A 16,048-nucleotide genomic window follows, 5' to 3' on the forward strand; every position below is an offset into this window, starting at 1 on the left:
TGAGCAGGCTGGTTTCCCCCTGTGTTAGATGCTTTCTTTTCCTATTTGTCCTCCACTTCCGCTTCTGAACAACATCTCCCCTCTCTGGTGTCACCTTGGTGCACTGGACACATCTCTTGTTTGACAATAACCATTTAGCTATAGTCATTAGCATATGTAAAACAGTCATTTAACAGATGCATAAGAACTGTAATTTAACACAGAATGCAACAGTGGTGAGTGCACCAAAGAGACCTCACACAGATACATATGTATCTGGGGGCATTTCCACACACCCTGCCCGCCATTAACATAGATAATTGAAAGTTGGTTTTAAAGTAAGTCCCCTCGTTTCATTTCTGTATTTAAATCTAAAAAATTCTAATTTATCATCAGTAAACAGGTGGCATCTGCTGCAGAGCAATTTGGTTTAATAATGATTTGTTGGTCTCTGTAAAAATGAATTTATTTAGAAGAAAACCTATAATGATCCTTCAATGTTTATCCCATCTACCACCCCATTAATGAGAGCTCAGAATACCAAAAGTCGTCGTCAGCCAAAATTTACCTTAGTAGAGATAAACTTGAGAGAAGAAAATTATACCAAATAGCCAAGAGATGGGACAGCTACTTTAAAACATAGAGAAGAATTATAAAAGCAGAGTGGTGCAGAGCCATTAAGAAGCAAACCACAGAACCAGCTCCAGGAGTTCCTACGGGATCACCGTGTTCCAGCCTGGAGGTGTAGATGCTAATAATGACCCAGACTCAAAAATACTTCCCTGTTTGGTGGGGATGGAAAAACACTAAATAGACGATAGATAAGTAGTAACTTTGGTGAAGGATAAGACACTATGCAACACTGGGGAAGCCTGCATGACTTGTACAAGGCGAGGTCATGGAAGCTCCATAGACACATCCGAACTCCCTGAGGGATCAAATTGTTGGGCTGAGGGCTGTGGAAACCACGGTCTCAGGGAACATCTAGCTCAAATGGCCTAACACAGTTTATAAAAAAAAAAAAAAATGTTCTACATTCTACTAGTAACATCTGGAATCTTAAAAGCCTGCAAGTGGCCATCTAGGATACTCTACTGATCTCAGTCCTTTGGGAGCAAGGAAGAATGAAGAAAACTAAAGATAAAAGTGAAATATTAGTCCAAAAGACTAATGGACCACATCACCATCAGCTCAATATTATAAGGAGTCCCTGGGTTAGCAAATGGCTAACACATTCAGCTGGTAACTGAAGGCTTGGAGGTTCAAGTCCACCCAGAGATGCCTCAGAAAAAAAAAAAAAAAAAGAAAGGCCTAGTGATTTACTGCCGAACTATTAGCCATTGAAAACCCTGTGGAGCACTGTTCTCTGACACACATGGGTTTGCCAGGAGTAGGAATTGACTAGACAACAACCAGTTTTTGTGCTACATCACTGGAGAGAACAAATTTTGCTAAAATAGGTCTGGAGAACTTTTGGTCAGCCCCTTCTGTCTTTCTTGTTCAGAAATTCAGGGTGTAAATTACCTGGTTTTCTGATTAGTAATTCCCTAGTCTTGCTATTTGAAGCACCCAGAAAACTCAGTACTCCTATACTTCCTCCCAAACAGCTGATCAGGGACCAGGGAATGTCTGGTACTGGTTCATAAGTAAACTTTATTCATTTTAATAGCCAGGAAGAGCTCTGGGGACAGGGTCACTGAGACCTAAACAAAAAGCTTTCCTAAGTGGATCTCGGCACAGGAAGAAATTAAAACCACATTCATCAACTAGAGGTATGGCTTCAAATTAAAAAAAAAAAAAATTACTTATAAATCATACACAATTAAATGATCAATACATTAGAAAAAACACTTGCCACAAATTTGATTGATAAAAGCTTAATTAAAAAAAAGTAAAAAACCATTGCTGTTGAGTTGATTCTGACTCATAGCGACCCCATAGGACAAAGTAGAACAGCCCCCACAGTTTCCAAGGAGCGCCTGGCAGATTTGAGATGCTGACCTTTTGGTTAGCAGACGTAGCCCTTAAACACTGCTCCACCAGGGTTTCCAAAAGCTTAATAATATGAATAGCTTACGTTCTCATGTAAGTTGATGATAAAAACCCACCCAAGTAAACATAAAGATGAATATATAATTCATTTAAAAAAACTTGCCATTAAATATTTGAATAAGTATTTAACACCACTAACAAGACAAAATAATAATAATAATACAATAAGATTTTTCCTTCCACTACAGCAAAGACAGAGCCCTGGTGGCGCAGTGGTTAAGAGCTTGCCTAATAACCAAAAGGTTGGCAATTCAAATCCACCAGCCACTCCTTGGAAACCCTATGGGACACTTATGCTGTTCTACAGGTCACTATGATTCAGAATTGACTAGGCAACAACAGGGTTTTTTTTTTTCCCCCCCCTTGGCTTATAGAAAAGATTAAAATTATACACACACACAAACATACACACACACACAGAAGCAGCCCTGGTGATGCAAATGGTTAAGCACTTGGCTGCTTATGAAAAAGTTGGCAGTTCAAACCCACCCAGTGGCTCCAAGGGATAAAGACCTGGTTTTATGCTTCCATAAAGATTATGGCTAAGAAAACCTATGGGGCAGTTCTACTTTGTCTCATGGGGTCTTTATGAGTCAGAGTTGACTCAACAGCATCCAACAACAACAACACACACACAGATACAGCTTTTGTTTTTCTTGCTGAGAGTGGGAGATATGGGACATTTTACTTGTTGTTGCTCTACCATCTTAACTAACTGGTCTGTCTGCAGCCTCCATTCTTGGTCCTACAGCCAATTCTCCACAAAGTGATCAGAGTATGCCACTTTTAGCTTGGAATCTTTCAATGGTCTCAAATCCCACTTAGAACAAAACCCGAAATCCTTACCAGGCCTAACAAAATCCTTCTGTGTTCTGAACTCCAATCAGTTCTCCACCATATTGGATCCCCCAATAACCTTCTGCTCACTCCATTCCAGCCATTCTGAACTCCCTCCTGTTCCCAGAAGGCTCAAAGCTAGTTCCAACCTCAGAGCCTTAAAAGCTGCTTTCTCTCCCCGGGAGGCCTTTCTCAAAGGTATACCCACTGCTGAATTTCACTTTTCATTTAGGTTTCAGCTCAGACGTTACCTTCTCAGAAATGCCTTCCCTAACAACACTTTCTAAAAGAGCAAACACTCACCCCCCACCCTGCTTTAATTTTCTTCATAATACTTATCTCCACCTGATAGTATCAGAGATGATAATGACTTCTGCCCTTTTAATTATTGTCCTAGGAATGTACCAAAGGAGAATATTAGAGATACAAACAAGGACTTATCCACAATCATTTTTGGTAGGGAAAATAAAATGGGTGGCCAAGCTTCTTGCCAAATAAAACAGCTTTATTTGAATCAATTATGATTCAGAAATATGATGTAGTATTACATAGTCATTAAAAGTCAAGATTTCAACTAAACACAAAAAATTCTCATAATATATGAAAAAGTCAAAATACAAAAACTGTATATTTGGTATTATCACCAATTTGTAAAACAAACAAAAATTTACCAACACAATTATGCTTAAACAATGTGAAAGAAAATACATGTTTCCAGAGGTTTTAAGAGAAGATGGTTCTTTTCTTTCTGAGGGTTAACTGTGGCACATTCAACTAAAAGCTTTATTAATCTAGAAAAATCACTTTGGTTTAAAAATCTCTCTTATTCATCATGTAGCTCAATGATTTCAAATTTATGTTTGGACATAGAATATTTCTCCAAAGCTTATCTGAAATCCCAAAATGAAAAACAGATGAGCAACGAAGGATTTTATGATGGGTGCTGTCATGGATTGAATTGTGTCCCCCCAAAACATCTGTCAGCTTGGCTAGGTCATGATTCCCAGTATTGTACGATTGTCTACCATTTTGTCATCTGATGTGATTTCCCTATGTGTTGTAAATCCTATCACTATGATGTAATAAGATGCAGCAGTTATACTGATGAGATCTACAAGATTAGATAGTGTCTTAAGCCAACCTCTTTTGAGATACAAAAGAGAGAAGCGAGCAGAGAGACATGGGGACCTCATACCACCAAGAAAGCAGCGCCGGCAGCAGAGTGTGTCCTTTGGACCTGAGGTTCCTGGGCTGAGAACCTCCTAGGCCAAGGGACAATTGATAACACGGACCTTCCTCCAGAGCCGACAGAGAGAGAAAGCCTTCCTCTGGAGCTGATGCCCTGAATTTGGACTTGTATCCTACTAGACTGTGAGAGAATAAATTTCTCTTGGTTAAAGCCATCCACTTGTGGTATCTCTGTTATAGCAGCACTAGATAACTGACACAGATGCAAAAGTAAGGGCATCTGAGCCACAGAAGTGAGAGGCCCAATGCTGCATCAGTTGGTCCACAAGGCAGGGCCTCTGTTTGCCTAACTCCAGAGGGGATCACTCACATCCTTGGCTGTCTATGTGAATGATACCCACTAGGCATGTTTCCACCACTTGTCTGTTAGTTTATTGTACTGTGGTGGCTTGACTGTTCCAGTGCTCAAGAGGTTTCAGCAGAGCTTCTGGTCTAAGACAGACTAGGAAGAAAGGCCTGGCACTCTACGTCTGGAAATCAGCCAGTGAAAACCCTATGGATCACGACGGTCTGATACGCAATCTATCATGGGGATGGCACAGGGCCAGGCAGTGTTTTGTTCCATCAGACCTGGGGTTGTCAGGGACACACTCCATAACAGCTAACAACAACGACTACAGGGACGTTTAGTGCATAACCTGTGTCATTGCTATACAACCTACCCTCACCCCACAGACATTGTACTATGATACATACTGGATGGTTTGCTGCTAGATCTCCCCAGGTCATAGTTTGAAAGCAATATAGGATACACGAAGTGTCATAGGTTCATATACATTCTGGTATACTTGGTGTCTGTAGTGTCATGACTGAGATCCATCGATCCAATTATGTCTATAAACAATCAGTACCTTAGTAGACTCCTAACTATGGGGCTATTTTTTACTTGTAGCTTAATAGTTTATCCTTTTAACTGATGGCAGGATCTCTATAAGAAAATCATTTTGGTATTTTCCAGGCTTATAAAAATGACAAATTGCACTTGGATTTATGCATTTGTCACTTCGAGAAATTTTAAAACATTTTTGATGAGCTAAGTGCTCCTAATGTAGAATAGCTGAATAAATAAGATAGAGAAAAAACACTCCCTCCACCAGCAGTTGCAAAAGCAAAGGTTCCTGGGGGCCTGGGAGGTGACATAAATTAGCGAAGTGGTGCTGGGTGCGAGGCATCCCTGTGCACGGCTTGCATATTAAAGACAAGGGACTGTTCTTCATTTCCATGAAGGAACGAGCTCACTTTCATTTTCTTTAGAAACGTTGCACTTTTTGTCTTCTCTCGTTTTTCTACTTGAGATAGAGACACAGATACAGAGAAATGTTGTTCTATGAAAGACAAATAACACTGATAGCACAATGAAAAATGGCAATGAACTCCTCTTTGCTTAATGTATCACTGTCATGGATTGAATTATGTCCACCAAAATGTGTGTATTAACTTGGTTAGGCTATGATTTCCAGTATTGTGTGGTTGTCCTCCATTTTGTGATTGTCATTTTATGTTAAAGAGGATTAGGGTGGGATTGTAACGTCACCCTTGCTCAGGTCACCTCCCTAATCCAATGGAAAGGGGGTTTCCCTGGGGTGCAGCCTGCACCACCTTTTATCTCTCAAGAGATAAAAGGAAAGGGAAATAAGCAGAGAGTTGGAGACCTCAGACCACCAAGGAAGCAGCACCCGAAGCAGAGCACGTCCTTTGGACCCAGGGTCCCTGCGCCTGAGAAGTTCCTTGACCAGGGGAAGATTGAGGACAAGGATCTTCTCCCAGAGCTGATACAGAGAGAAAGCCTTCCCCTGGAGCCAACACTCTGAATTTGGACTTGTAACCTACTAGACTGTGAGAGGAAACCCTGGTGGCGTAGTGGTTAAGTGCTACGGCTGCTAACCAAAGGGTCGGCAGTTCAAATCCACCAGGTGGTGCTTGGAAACTCTGTGGGGCAGTTCTACTCTGTCCTATAAGGTCACTATGAGTCGGAATCGACTCGATGGCACTGGGCTGGGTTAGACTGTGAGAAAATAAATTTCTCTTTGTTAAAGCCATCCACTTGTGGTATTTCTGTTATGGTAGTACTAGGTGACTAAAACAATCACCAAAACAACTAAGCAAAAAAAAATCCTTTGCCATCAAGTTGATTCTGACTCATGGTGACCTCATGGGTTAGAGTAGAACTTCGCTCTATAGGGTTCTCTAGGCTGTAATATTTATAGAAGTAAATTGCTAGGCCTTTCTTCCAAGGCACTGCTGTGTGGGTTCAAACTGCCAACCTTTAGGTTAGCAGTTGAGCACAAACTCTTTGTGCCATCAGGGATGCTATTTGTGGAGTAAGCCTCAGTATTAGGAAGGATGAGAGTGGTGGGGATTGTGGCAAAATGTAGAGCACACTTCTGAGACAATGTGCAGCCACTAATCAGCTTCAGGCTAGATCCTCAATTTTTTATGAGAATCCAGAGATGTGTATTTTTATGTTATATGTCTTGATTTTTACATTATGGTTCACATACAACAAAATAGATTGTGAGGGCAAAAAAACATGATGTAGATTTGCCCCTTCTCCACAGAAAGTACAATACACCTGCTTTCTGACCCCTAGTAGATGTTATTACAGAACAGCTCAATGTCCTTCACCAAAGTTAATTCTTTTAATTAAATCTTCTTCCCCCAGCATCCTAGAATGTCACAGTTCATAGGTGTTTTTACCCACTCTCAAGGCTTTGCCATGGAAATGACTGACAAGCATCAGAGAACTTTTGAACCTATATACAATATTCTGCACGTGTTCTAAGGGCGTAGCATGTATGCTGAGTTCAGAAATTACATGAGATTGCCAGTGTGGGAAAGCCCTAATTATGCTCTTAACAACAGCAATACAGATTTTTAAGTTAGCATTGTGGGATCGATACACTGACCTCCTGGAGGCTAAGGGACATGAGTATCACTGATCCAAATGACCTCACACTATCAGGTCATCTCTTTGACAGAGAAGCTTAATGCTCCTGAAAGGCTGTTGTAGGCATTCATTCCTCAGAGAAACAAGTCTTCATCCTGCTTCAAGGCATTTGGTTCAGATGGATAATCCCAGTTAGGCACTTGTGAAGAGACTAGTTAACTTAGAGATAATGAGCTTATGGATTTGCAGGATGCCGGCATTCATTAGCATAGTGTTATCTACAGATGGTCTGCAATTTGTAGATTTTCCAGTTTATACACAAATCTGGAAAAGCAGACCATCAAAGACAACCAGGTTTCACACTAGACAGTAGGTTCCTGATCAGCCACTCTGGTTAGCTGGGGACAGAAGGTATGCAATTGACAAGCCTATGGATTTTCTCACCAATTGGCCGCATGGTATAATTGCATGGGGAGCCTCCTTTAGAACAGTGATGGACAGATGCTGTGTGGAAGATTTTCTTACCTGCCATCTAGGTTGCATCTGTGTTTGCTGGCATGAGTCATAACATTTCACTTATTTGACCTTTCGTCAGCAACAACTATGTATGTATGCACAGAAAGCTTACATTTAAATGCTCATTTTCATCAGACAGTACTTCAGACTTCTCACGCTCCTGTTCTTGTTCTTGATGTAGGCATAAGAGAATGAGGTTGTGAGACAGATAGAGTTAACTGTGCTGGTGGCTGAACAAAAGAGCTTTAAAAAGATTATTATCTAGACGTTGGTAAACAGGAACCCACCCTGTCAACATGAGATAGGATTGGGAGAGCCCATGAATTACTATCTCCTTCTTAGTGCCTTTCTAGTCCCCTCCTCCTTGCAGGCTCCCTATGTTCAGAGGAGCAGAGTGTGACTGCTGCTTGACCTTCCTTAGCCCTCCAAAGATGGTGATGTAGTGCCAAAGATCAGTGTGCTTGCACTGTATCTCATAATAAGTGATGCCAAGGGCTGCTGAGAGGACTCCATCTTGAGTATCAGCGGGTTCCATCTTAGATTCCAGATGCGTGTGCAACCTAATTAACATACACTGCCATTCTGAGAAGTACCGGCTCCTTGAAAGAAGCCCACTAAATTTTCATCACTCTATTGTCTCCACAGAGCCCATAGAAGCCCTAGTCTTTCTTCCCTTTTTGAGTCAGTCTTTTGGGAGGCTTAGATCCCCCCCACTCCTTTTGCTTGACTCAAGCAAAACAAAGCTTGCTGAAGATAAAGCTTGTCTTTTGCGTATACTCTTGCTCGGGAAAAGACAAGGACCCTTTGTGTCAGACTGGTAATTGGTAGCAGTTGCAAGAGTTTTTATTAGCCCTTTAGAAAGGAAGAAACTGGGTTATAGACAGGAGAAAGCCACTTTAATAAGCCAGTTCTCCTCCCATGAAGTATCCCCAGCCTTCTGTTCTTTGAATTCTAGACAGTGTCAACCTGGAAAACTCCCTTCACATCCCGCAGAAAATGCCAGTAAGAGCCCTTCGTTGACGGTATCTACCTCATGCTCCTATCGCCTAATTCCAATTCACTTTCTTGGGATTTTCTAGACTCAACATAAAAATGGAGTTGCTCATATGTATTACAGACGGAACCTCAGTTTTACAACTTTTGAAGCTTCTCACTTCATCTGCTCATTGCCTGTAATCATTTTCTCTCCACTCTACTAGTTTGAAAGCTCCTTAAGAACATGAACAATATTTTGAAGATTCTTTTATCTTGCATAGAGTGTACTTCTGAGGAAGTTCAGTGGCACCTGCTGAATAAGTTTTCTAGCCCAAATTAGTGTTCATGCAAATCTAGGGACTGCTTTATTTTATGTGTGTGTAATGTACATACACGCATACATTATACACAGATATACACATACATAAAATAAATGTTCAAACTGCATTTTAGGGGTAGGGTTAAGAGAATAGGATATTATTTTTTATTTTAGACCCCAGGGCTAAGCATAGAGTGTGATCTGGAGAGAGATTTCTAGTATAATTACTCTTAAAAATATTCTGGGAGCCACTAATGGTCCATAATGGCTTGATGAAGTCTCATGTTGAATTTCATGCATTCACTCAAGGCATGAGTTATTTAAGAGTAGTACATACCCTTCTCCCCAGTAGAATCAAGGATGGCTCGGGAAGGCAGCCTTGTTGATGGGACAGCTCCCTTCAAGAGGAGCTCTGGGGTGGAGAGACAGGACTACAGAGGGAGTGTGAGCCAAGGAAATACAAGCCACTACAGTTCACAATGTGGTCACTGCCTATATCACCTCTCAAAACTTTTGTGACGTTACCATCTTACAGAATGACAAGCGTGACTAGCATTCTCTCAGAAAACAGACAGAAGGTCGAGGTCTACGTTCTAGCTGGTGAAGAGCTGAACTGAGATAAGTATAGAGGTGGAACAGAGTAGACCAGGAAGAAGTAAAGACATGATTACATAGGAACCATGAGGAGGGCTCTGGACTTCTACTACCTAGGAAACTTGTGTAATTGAGAAATTTTTCATTCAGTTTAAGCCACATCCTGAGTTTAGATCAAATAGATGTTTTCCAGCCTATTAACAATAAGACGTAACATTTCCTGATCTCCTACTATGTGCCAGGTACCCTTTTAAGCACTCTATATGTGTTAATTTAATCCTCAAAAATGGCTTTGAATTGCATGCCATTCTTATTACCTTCGTTTCATAGACAAAGGAACAGAGATGTTAAATAACTTGCCCATGGCCATGTATACAGTAAATAGTAGAGTCAAGCGTTGTCCAAGTTTTTCTCTTACCCACTAAGCTCAGTCATCCATATCATTCACCAGATTTGGCTGGAATGACCATAGGCTATTTGCAAAATTACGTGGAAATACTGATGTCTGTCCCCATTGAGCATCATTTGAAAACATGCTACTTTTATCTTTTCTAAGAAAGAGTTGAAAAAATTTTCTTGACAATGGCAAGGTTGTTAAAGTAAGTATATGGTCTCCCTGGGCAGAAGGGGTATGATTTAAAGGACAGCTCACATTTGATTGCACACATTCCAGTTATATTACTGTGTCAGGATGTTCTGAATGTGACCTGAATTATCTGTGACATCAAAAAGCACTTGAACTTAGTATTTGTCCAGGTATGGCTCCTGGGAAGTTATGCTAGCCCTCTCAAAGATATCTCGTGTTTTCCTTTGCTCTTTGGCAATGAGTAGAAATGAGTGAAGCAAGAGGTCCATGAGATCTTCCTGTGATGATACACCCTCAGTCTTAAAATATTTCAGAAGAACAATTACATCCATGTAATAAGTCTGTTGAGTGACTTATGGTAAAATTTTTGATTTTCTGAGAAAAGGAACATTTATTTCTAGTCTTTTACCTGTCTTGGATATGAATGTAACAATGAGGAATAGGCAAAGGGAATCACAGAGATACTGGCCAGTGTCTTGCAACTTGTGAATAAATACATTCCTATACAAAACATTTGCTCACTTGATCCTCACAACAACCCCAGGGTAGGCACAGAACATTTTATTCTCTCAGTTTTACAGATTATGTGATTTGTGTAAGGCCACACACTTGAGAAATGGTAGAACTAGAAATAGAACCCTTCAGCTAATTTTTCTACCACCAGACATTAGCCATTTTCTTGTTGTATCTTTTGAATCACATTCATATCCAAGACAGGTAAAAGGCTAGAAAGAAATGTTCCTTTTCTCAGAAAATAAAAAAAATTTACCATAAGTCACTCAACAGACTTATCACCTGGACACAGTTGTTTTTCAGAAATATTTTAAGACCGAGGGTGTATCATCACAGGAAGGTCTCATGGACCTCTTGCTCCACTCATTTCTACTCATTGCCAAAAAGCAAAAGAAATCCCTCTTATTGACTACACGATGAGGTGCTGGTCCTTAACTTTTCCTACAATTGTGACTTGGCATTCTCAAGTAAGTCTTAATTGGGACTTAGCAATGGCATGGTATGATGCCCTTCTATTCAAAATAGGGCATATATTCTTCTAATGGAAACCCTGGTGGCGTAGTGGTTAAGTACTACAGCTGATAACCAAGAGGTCGGCAGTTTGAATCCGCCAGGCACTCCTTGGAAACTCTACGGGGCAGTTCTACCCTGTCCTATAGGGTCGCTATGAGTCAGAATTGACTCAACGGCAGTAAGTTTGTTTTTTTTGGTTTGATTCTTCTAATGTTAGTTTAGGCCATTACTTGCTCTGTGACTTTCAGATTACACGTTGCCTGTCCTCTCCTCTCTCCTCGATAATATTTCCTTCAAGTTATTTATAACAGTGCTATCGTGTTTCCTCTTTCATCTTGCTTTTCTTTCCAGGCTCTATAGATTGATTTTAAAGCCACCTACACTGCACTTTCTTCAATTGAGCTCCACTTATCTGATTATGCATCACAAAAGGAAGCAGAAATTCAGCTTAACTGTGAACCCACACAGCTAATGCTCAACGGCAGAATCACACTCACGCAAGTAGCTCCATAGAAGCCTGAATTCTGATTATGGAACTCCATGTTCTGACATTGTGGGTCTCCCGTCAGATCGGTGTTGCCCTTTCACATCCCAGTTTCAGTTATGAAGGCCAGGTGCAGCCTCATGAGATTTTTTTTTCTTAATTCATTTTGACAACTAAATGGTCTCTGATCCACTGTTTACTGAAACTGTAATGTTGTCACAAGTGAAGAATGAGACATGTTTTACGTTAATGTAAAGCATTTACAAGAATGATCAGAGGGAAAGGAGAACGGTAAACAGATGAAACAAATAGAGGAATGGGGCGAGATGGGCAATCTAAGATGATTTGTAAGGGCTGGTACATGCTGCCGTTTGCTTTTCAGTTTTGTTTTCTAGAGCGCAATGGATCTTGGGCTTTGCTGATTCTACCTTTCCTTGCTCCCATCTGCTAGAGGAAAAAGAATTCTGCTCTTAAATCTCTGATGATGCACCACCTCAGACATGCTTCCAACGCTTGATATCCTGAGGAGTGTTCGGAAACATAGTGCAATGTGCCACTCCTTTTGAAGGGATGATTTTCAGGTGGGGAGAACTGGAAAAAGACCGCATAAAGTGGGCTTTCAGCAAGACTCAAAACTGTTGCTGTATTCACATTTCCCCCCATAAATGTCTGCTACGTCAAGAAGGTTTTAAGGTTGGCTGGGGATATTAATATTTCCCTTTTTCTGCTCCTTGCTTGCACTGCCAAGTAACATATACTCAAGTGCTGAGAAAATAACCATCTTATGAAGGATTAAAGCATTAAAGACTCTAAATGCTCATATAATAAACTGGTTCTAAAAGCTAATAGCTTGTTACATACAATTAGATAAAGACACACACACACACATCACTTACCCATGCATGTACACACACACCATTTGAGAAATCAAATCTGCTCAGAATAAAAATGTTAATATCAGCCCCAGTGAAAGGCTAATCATCTAATGATCTACAAAGGAAATGCAGGGACACATATGGATGAGTTCAGCTTCCATATATTGAGTGGCTAAGAATGAATTAGCATAATCATAAATTTGTTCCAATTACAGAAGACAATTATCAGAGATCAGCTTACAGCGTTATCAAAATGAAATCAGCAGAGTGCATCTACATTCCAGGTAGATGCCACTGAGTTAATGGTGCTTAAAAAAAAAAAAAAAAAAGACCCCACACTCATCCATCTTCTATCCGTTTGATCACCGCACACTCCACACAAGTTTTCTCTCAGCTGAAAGGCACGAAGTCATCATATAAAAAGGAAAAAAAAAAATCATATTGTAAGGGGAAAAAAATCATGCTTAATGTTCTAGCACAATAACTGAATCCAAACTCTAAAGTTTTATGTGGATAATTTACCTAGATCAATGGTACGGGTGCTGCTTTAACATTTTAGACAGGGATCTGCATAACCTCTTGTGTTCTATCTGAAATATTGATTAGAAATAAAGTTCTGATTAAGGCTGTCATTACCTGCCCCCAAACAAAAGTTCTTTGTGCAGAAATGTGGTGTTGTTTGCAAACATAGCCCCAATGGTGTTCATATTGTTTGTTTTCATTTTGCCTTGTTAACCATTGCCAACCTGAAAAGAGCACAGGAGAGTCAAAAGGATTTCGTAAAGGAGGGAACAGATTTATTCTCCAAACTGTAGAGCTGAAAAGAACAATTAAAGTAACTATATATATTAGAATACACCCAGCACTTATGGAAACAAAAATTAATAAGGTACTCAAGAGATCACAGATCAGTAAGAAAGATGAAAATGTATTTCGAGTATAATGAAATGTATTGAATTTTGCTTATACAAAGGATGGTAAACCCAGTGGAGCTGAGGTAAGCAAAAAGAGGTTGGAAGGAGGAGGAGGAAAAGAGGAAAAGAAAGAAGAAAACATTTAACTTATATAGAGGGTCTGCTATGTGTCAGATACTATCCTACGCGTTTTCACATCTCAGCCCACTCGATGATGCAGACATTGTTGACTACATTTTCACAGTTAAAAAAACAATTAAGGATCAGAGAAGTTAAATATTCAAGCATGCTCAAAATTCTGCCATCCAAAAACAAAAAATCCTTTCTTCCTCTTCATGGTCGTATCTCTTGAATTCTTCACCACTTCTTCATCCCTTCTCATCACATTTCAATCTGACTTCTACTCTGTTGATTCCATGAATCTGCTCTTCATAAGATTTCCAAGGATCTCCAGGTTGTTAGGTTCAGCGCATGTTGTTCTACCTTCTTACTTACTTGGACTTGAGCAGTAACGATGGCCATTCTTGAACTTCTTTCTTACACTGGTTTTAGAACACCACATGCTCTCTCCTCCTACCTCTCTGGCCACCCACGTGGTGTCTCTTTAGCTGCTTTCACTTTCCCTATACACACACTAACTGTTGTGTTTCTTCAAGTCTCAAGACTAGACCCTTGTCTACTACTCATCATATGCTGTCTCCCCACATGATCTCATCCGGACTCATGGGCCATTTATAATAATACACTGAACTTTCTCAAACTGATATCTTCAGATCACTGGCCCTATGAGCTACAAACTCTAATATTCAGTTACCTACTCAGCATCTCTTTTTGTATGCTTCAAAGGCACTTCAAGTTCAATATGTTGAGTTGGACTTGTTTTTTTCTTTTTTTTCCCCTTGCAGAAATATAAATGAAGAGATGACTTCCTCACCTATCTGACATTAAAATATTTGAAACTTATCATCTGAGAAATGGAGACTGAAAAATTTGAGGAGTTGGTCACATAAAGAGACTTTCACATTAGGAAGATCAGTACTTATACATGATATAAAATATATAGGATGAGACAGGAAACCTTGGTAGCGAATCAACAGCGGGAGGATGAGACAGTGTGGACAAAGCTAGGAACAGAAGGATCCATAGAAGGCTGTGATGATAATGTAGGGAAAGATTATGGTAGCTTGAACTGAAAGTGTTACAGTAGATAAATAATAAAGAGCCTTGAGAAGAAGTTAGAGGATAAAATAGAATGAACAGAAATTTCTGAATGGCTGATATAGGATTAAAGGAAAAAAGAACCAAAATTTGGCACTGATATTTCTGATTCGGACAAATGACATAGGAAATACCAGGTGAAAAGGTAGTTTTTAGATACTGTACTGGTATGTACTGACTGAATACCAACTTGGTTCCTAATAAGCAAACAACTCTTAGAAATGAACAGAAAAACAAGCAAACATGCCAACAGAGAGATGGGCTAAGTAGGTGAATAATTACTATAATGATGAATACAGTTAAGCCTAAGAAGCCCATGTGACAACCGAAATAAATATCTTCAAACCAGATCTCTGCTATAGCTCCAGACCTATACAGTCAGCTACATTTTGTTTTGGTCAAAATTACTCCAGAATCTTCAGCATGAATTGTAATCATAACTATGAGAATACATGAAATCACACAGAAAAAGTTAAAAGAATAAAAAACAGACAAAACAACGGTTTAGGACATAACCCTGAAGAGCAGGATTTTAAGGCTAGGAAGAAGAGACTGCAAAAAAACAAGTTGTGGACTATGAGTTAAGAGAGAAACCAGTAATGTATGTATCATGGAAACCAAGCAAGAAAAATGTTGTAAGTACTGAAAAATCACCCCTGAAGTGACAGATGAGTATAGGTAAAACCCCAGCTTCCATTTCAACATGAAGCTCCTTCTCCAGCAAGTTAATTAAAATCAGTTTAAATGATTCCACTCATGTCCTTGTTGTTTTTAATGTGTATCGTCATCATTCACCATGTCACTCTTTGCTTCTTTTTCTTAATATTCACTAAAACTTTACCAGAATCTACTGGCCTCTTAAAAATATAAATGCCAATTGGCATAACAGAGTTTATAAAGAAAACGTCCTAAATTCTACTCTGGTGAGTAGCGTCTGGGGTCTTAAAAGCCTGTGAGCGGCCATCTAGGACACTCCACTGGTGTCACCCCTCCAGGAGCAAGGAAGAATGAAGAAAACTAAAGACACACGGGTAAGACTGGTCCAAAGGACTAATGGACCACATCTACCACGGTCTCCACCAGATTGAGTCCAGTACAACAAGACGGTGCCCAGCTGCCACTACTGACTGCTCTGACAGGGATCATAATAGAGGGTCCCAGACAGAGCTCGAGAAAAATGTAGAACAAAATTCTAACTCAAAAAGAAAGACCAGACTTCCTGGCCTGACAGAGACTGGAGAAACCCTGAGAGTACAGACCCCGGAAACTGTTTCAGCTCAGTAGTAAGGCCACTCCTGAGGTTCACCCTTCAGCCAAAGATTGGACAGACCCATGGAACAAAACAAGACTAAACGGCCCACCAGCCCTGGGGCAGGGACTGGAAAGTAGGAGGGAATGGGAAAGCTGGAAATAGGGAACCCAGGGTTGAGAAGGGAGGGTGCTGACATGTCGTGGGGTTGTTAACCAATGTCATAGAACAATGTGTGAACTGTTTGATGAGAAACTAGTTTGTTCTGTAAACCTTCATATGAAGTTTA

General features: G+C 40.1%; 1 protein-coding gene across 9 annotated transcripts in view; it reads right to left on the reverse strand.

Annotated features, from left to right (window-relative positions):
• UNC5D (unc-5 netrin receptor D) overlaps nucleotides 1-16,048 on the reverse strand; it is a 630,356-nt gene that overhangs the window by 131,442 nt on the left and 482,866 nt on the right. The window lies entirely within an intron of this gene.

Source organism: Elephas maximus, chromosome 22 (assembly GCF_024166365.1).
Source record: "Elephas maximus indicus isolate mEleMax1 chromosome 22, mEleMax1 primary haplotype, whole genome shotgun sequence".
NCBI classification, from domain to species: domain Eukaryota; kingdom Metazoa; phylum Chordata; class Mammalia; order Proboscidea; family Elephantidae; genus Elephas; species Elephas maximus.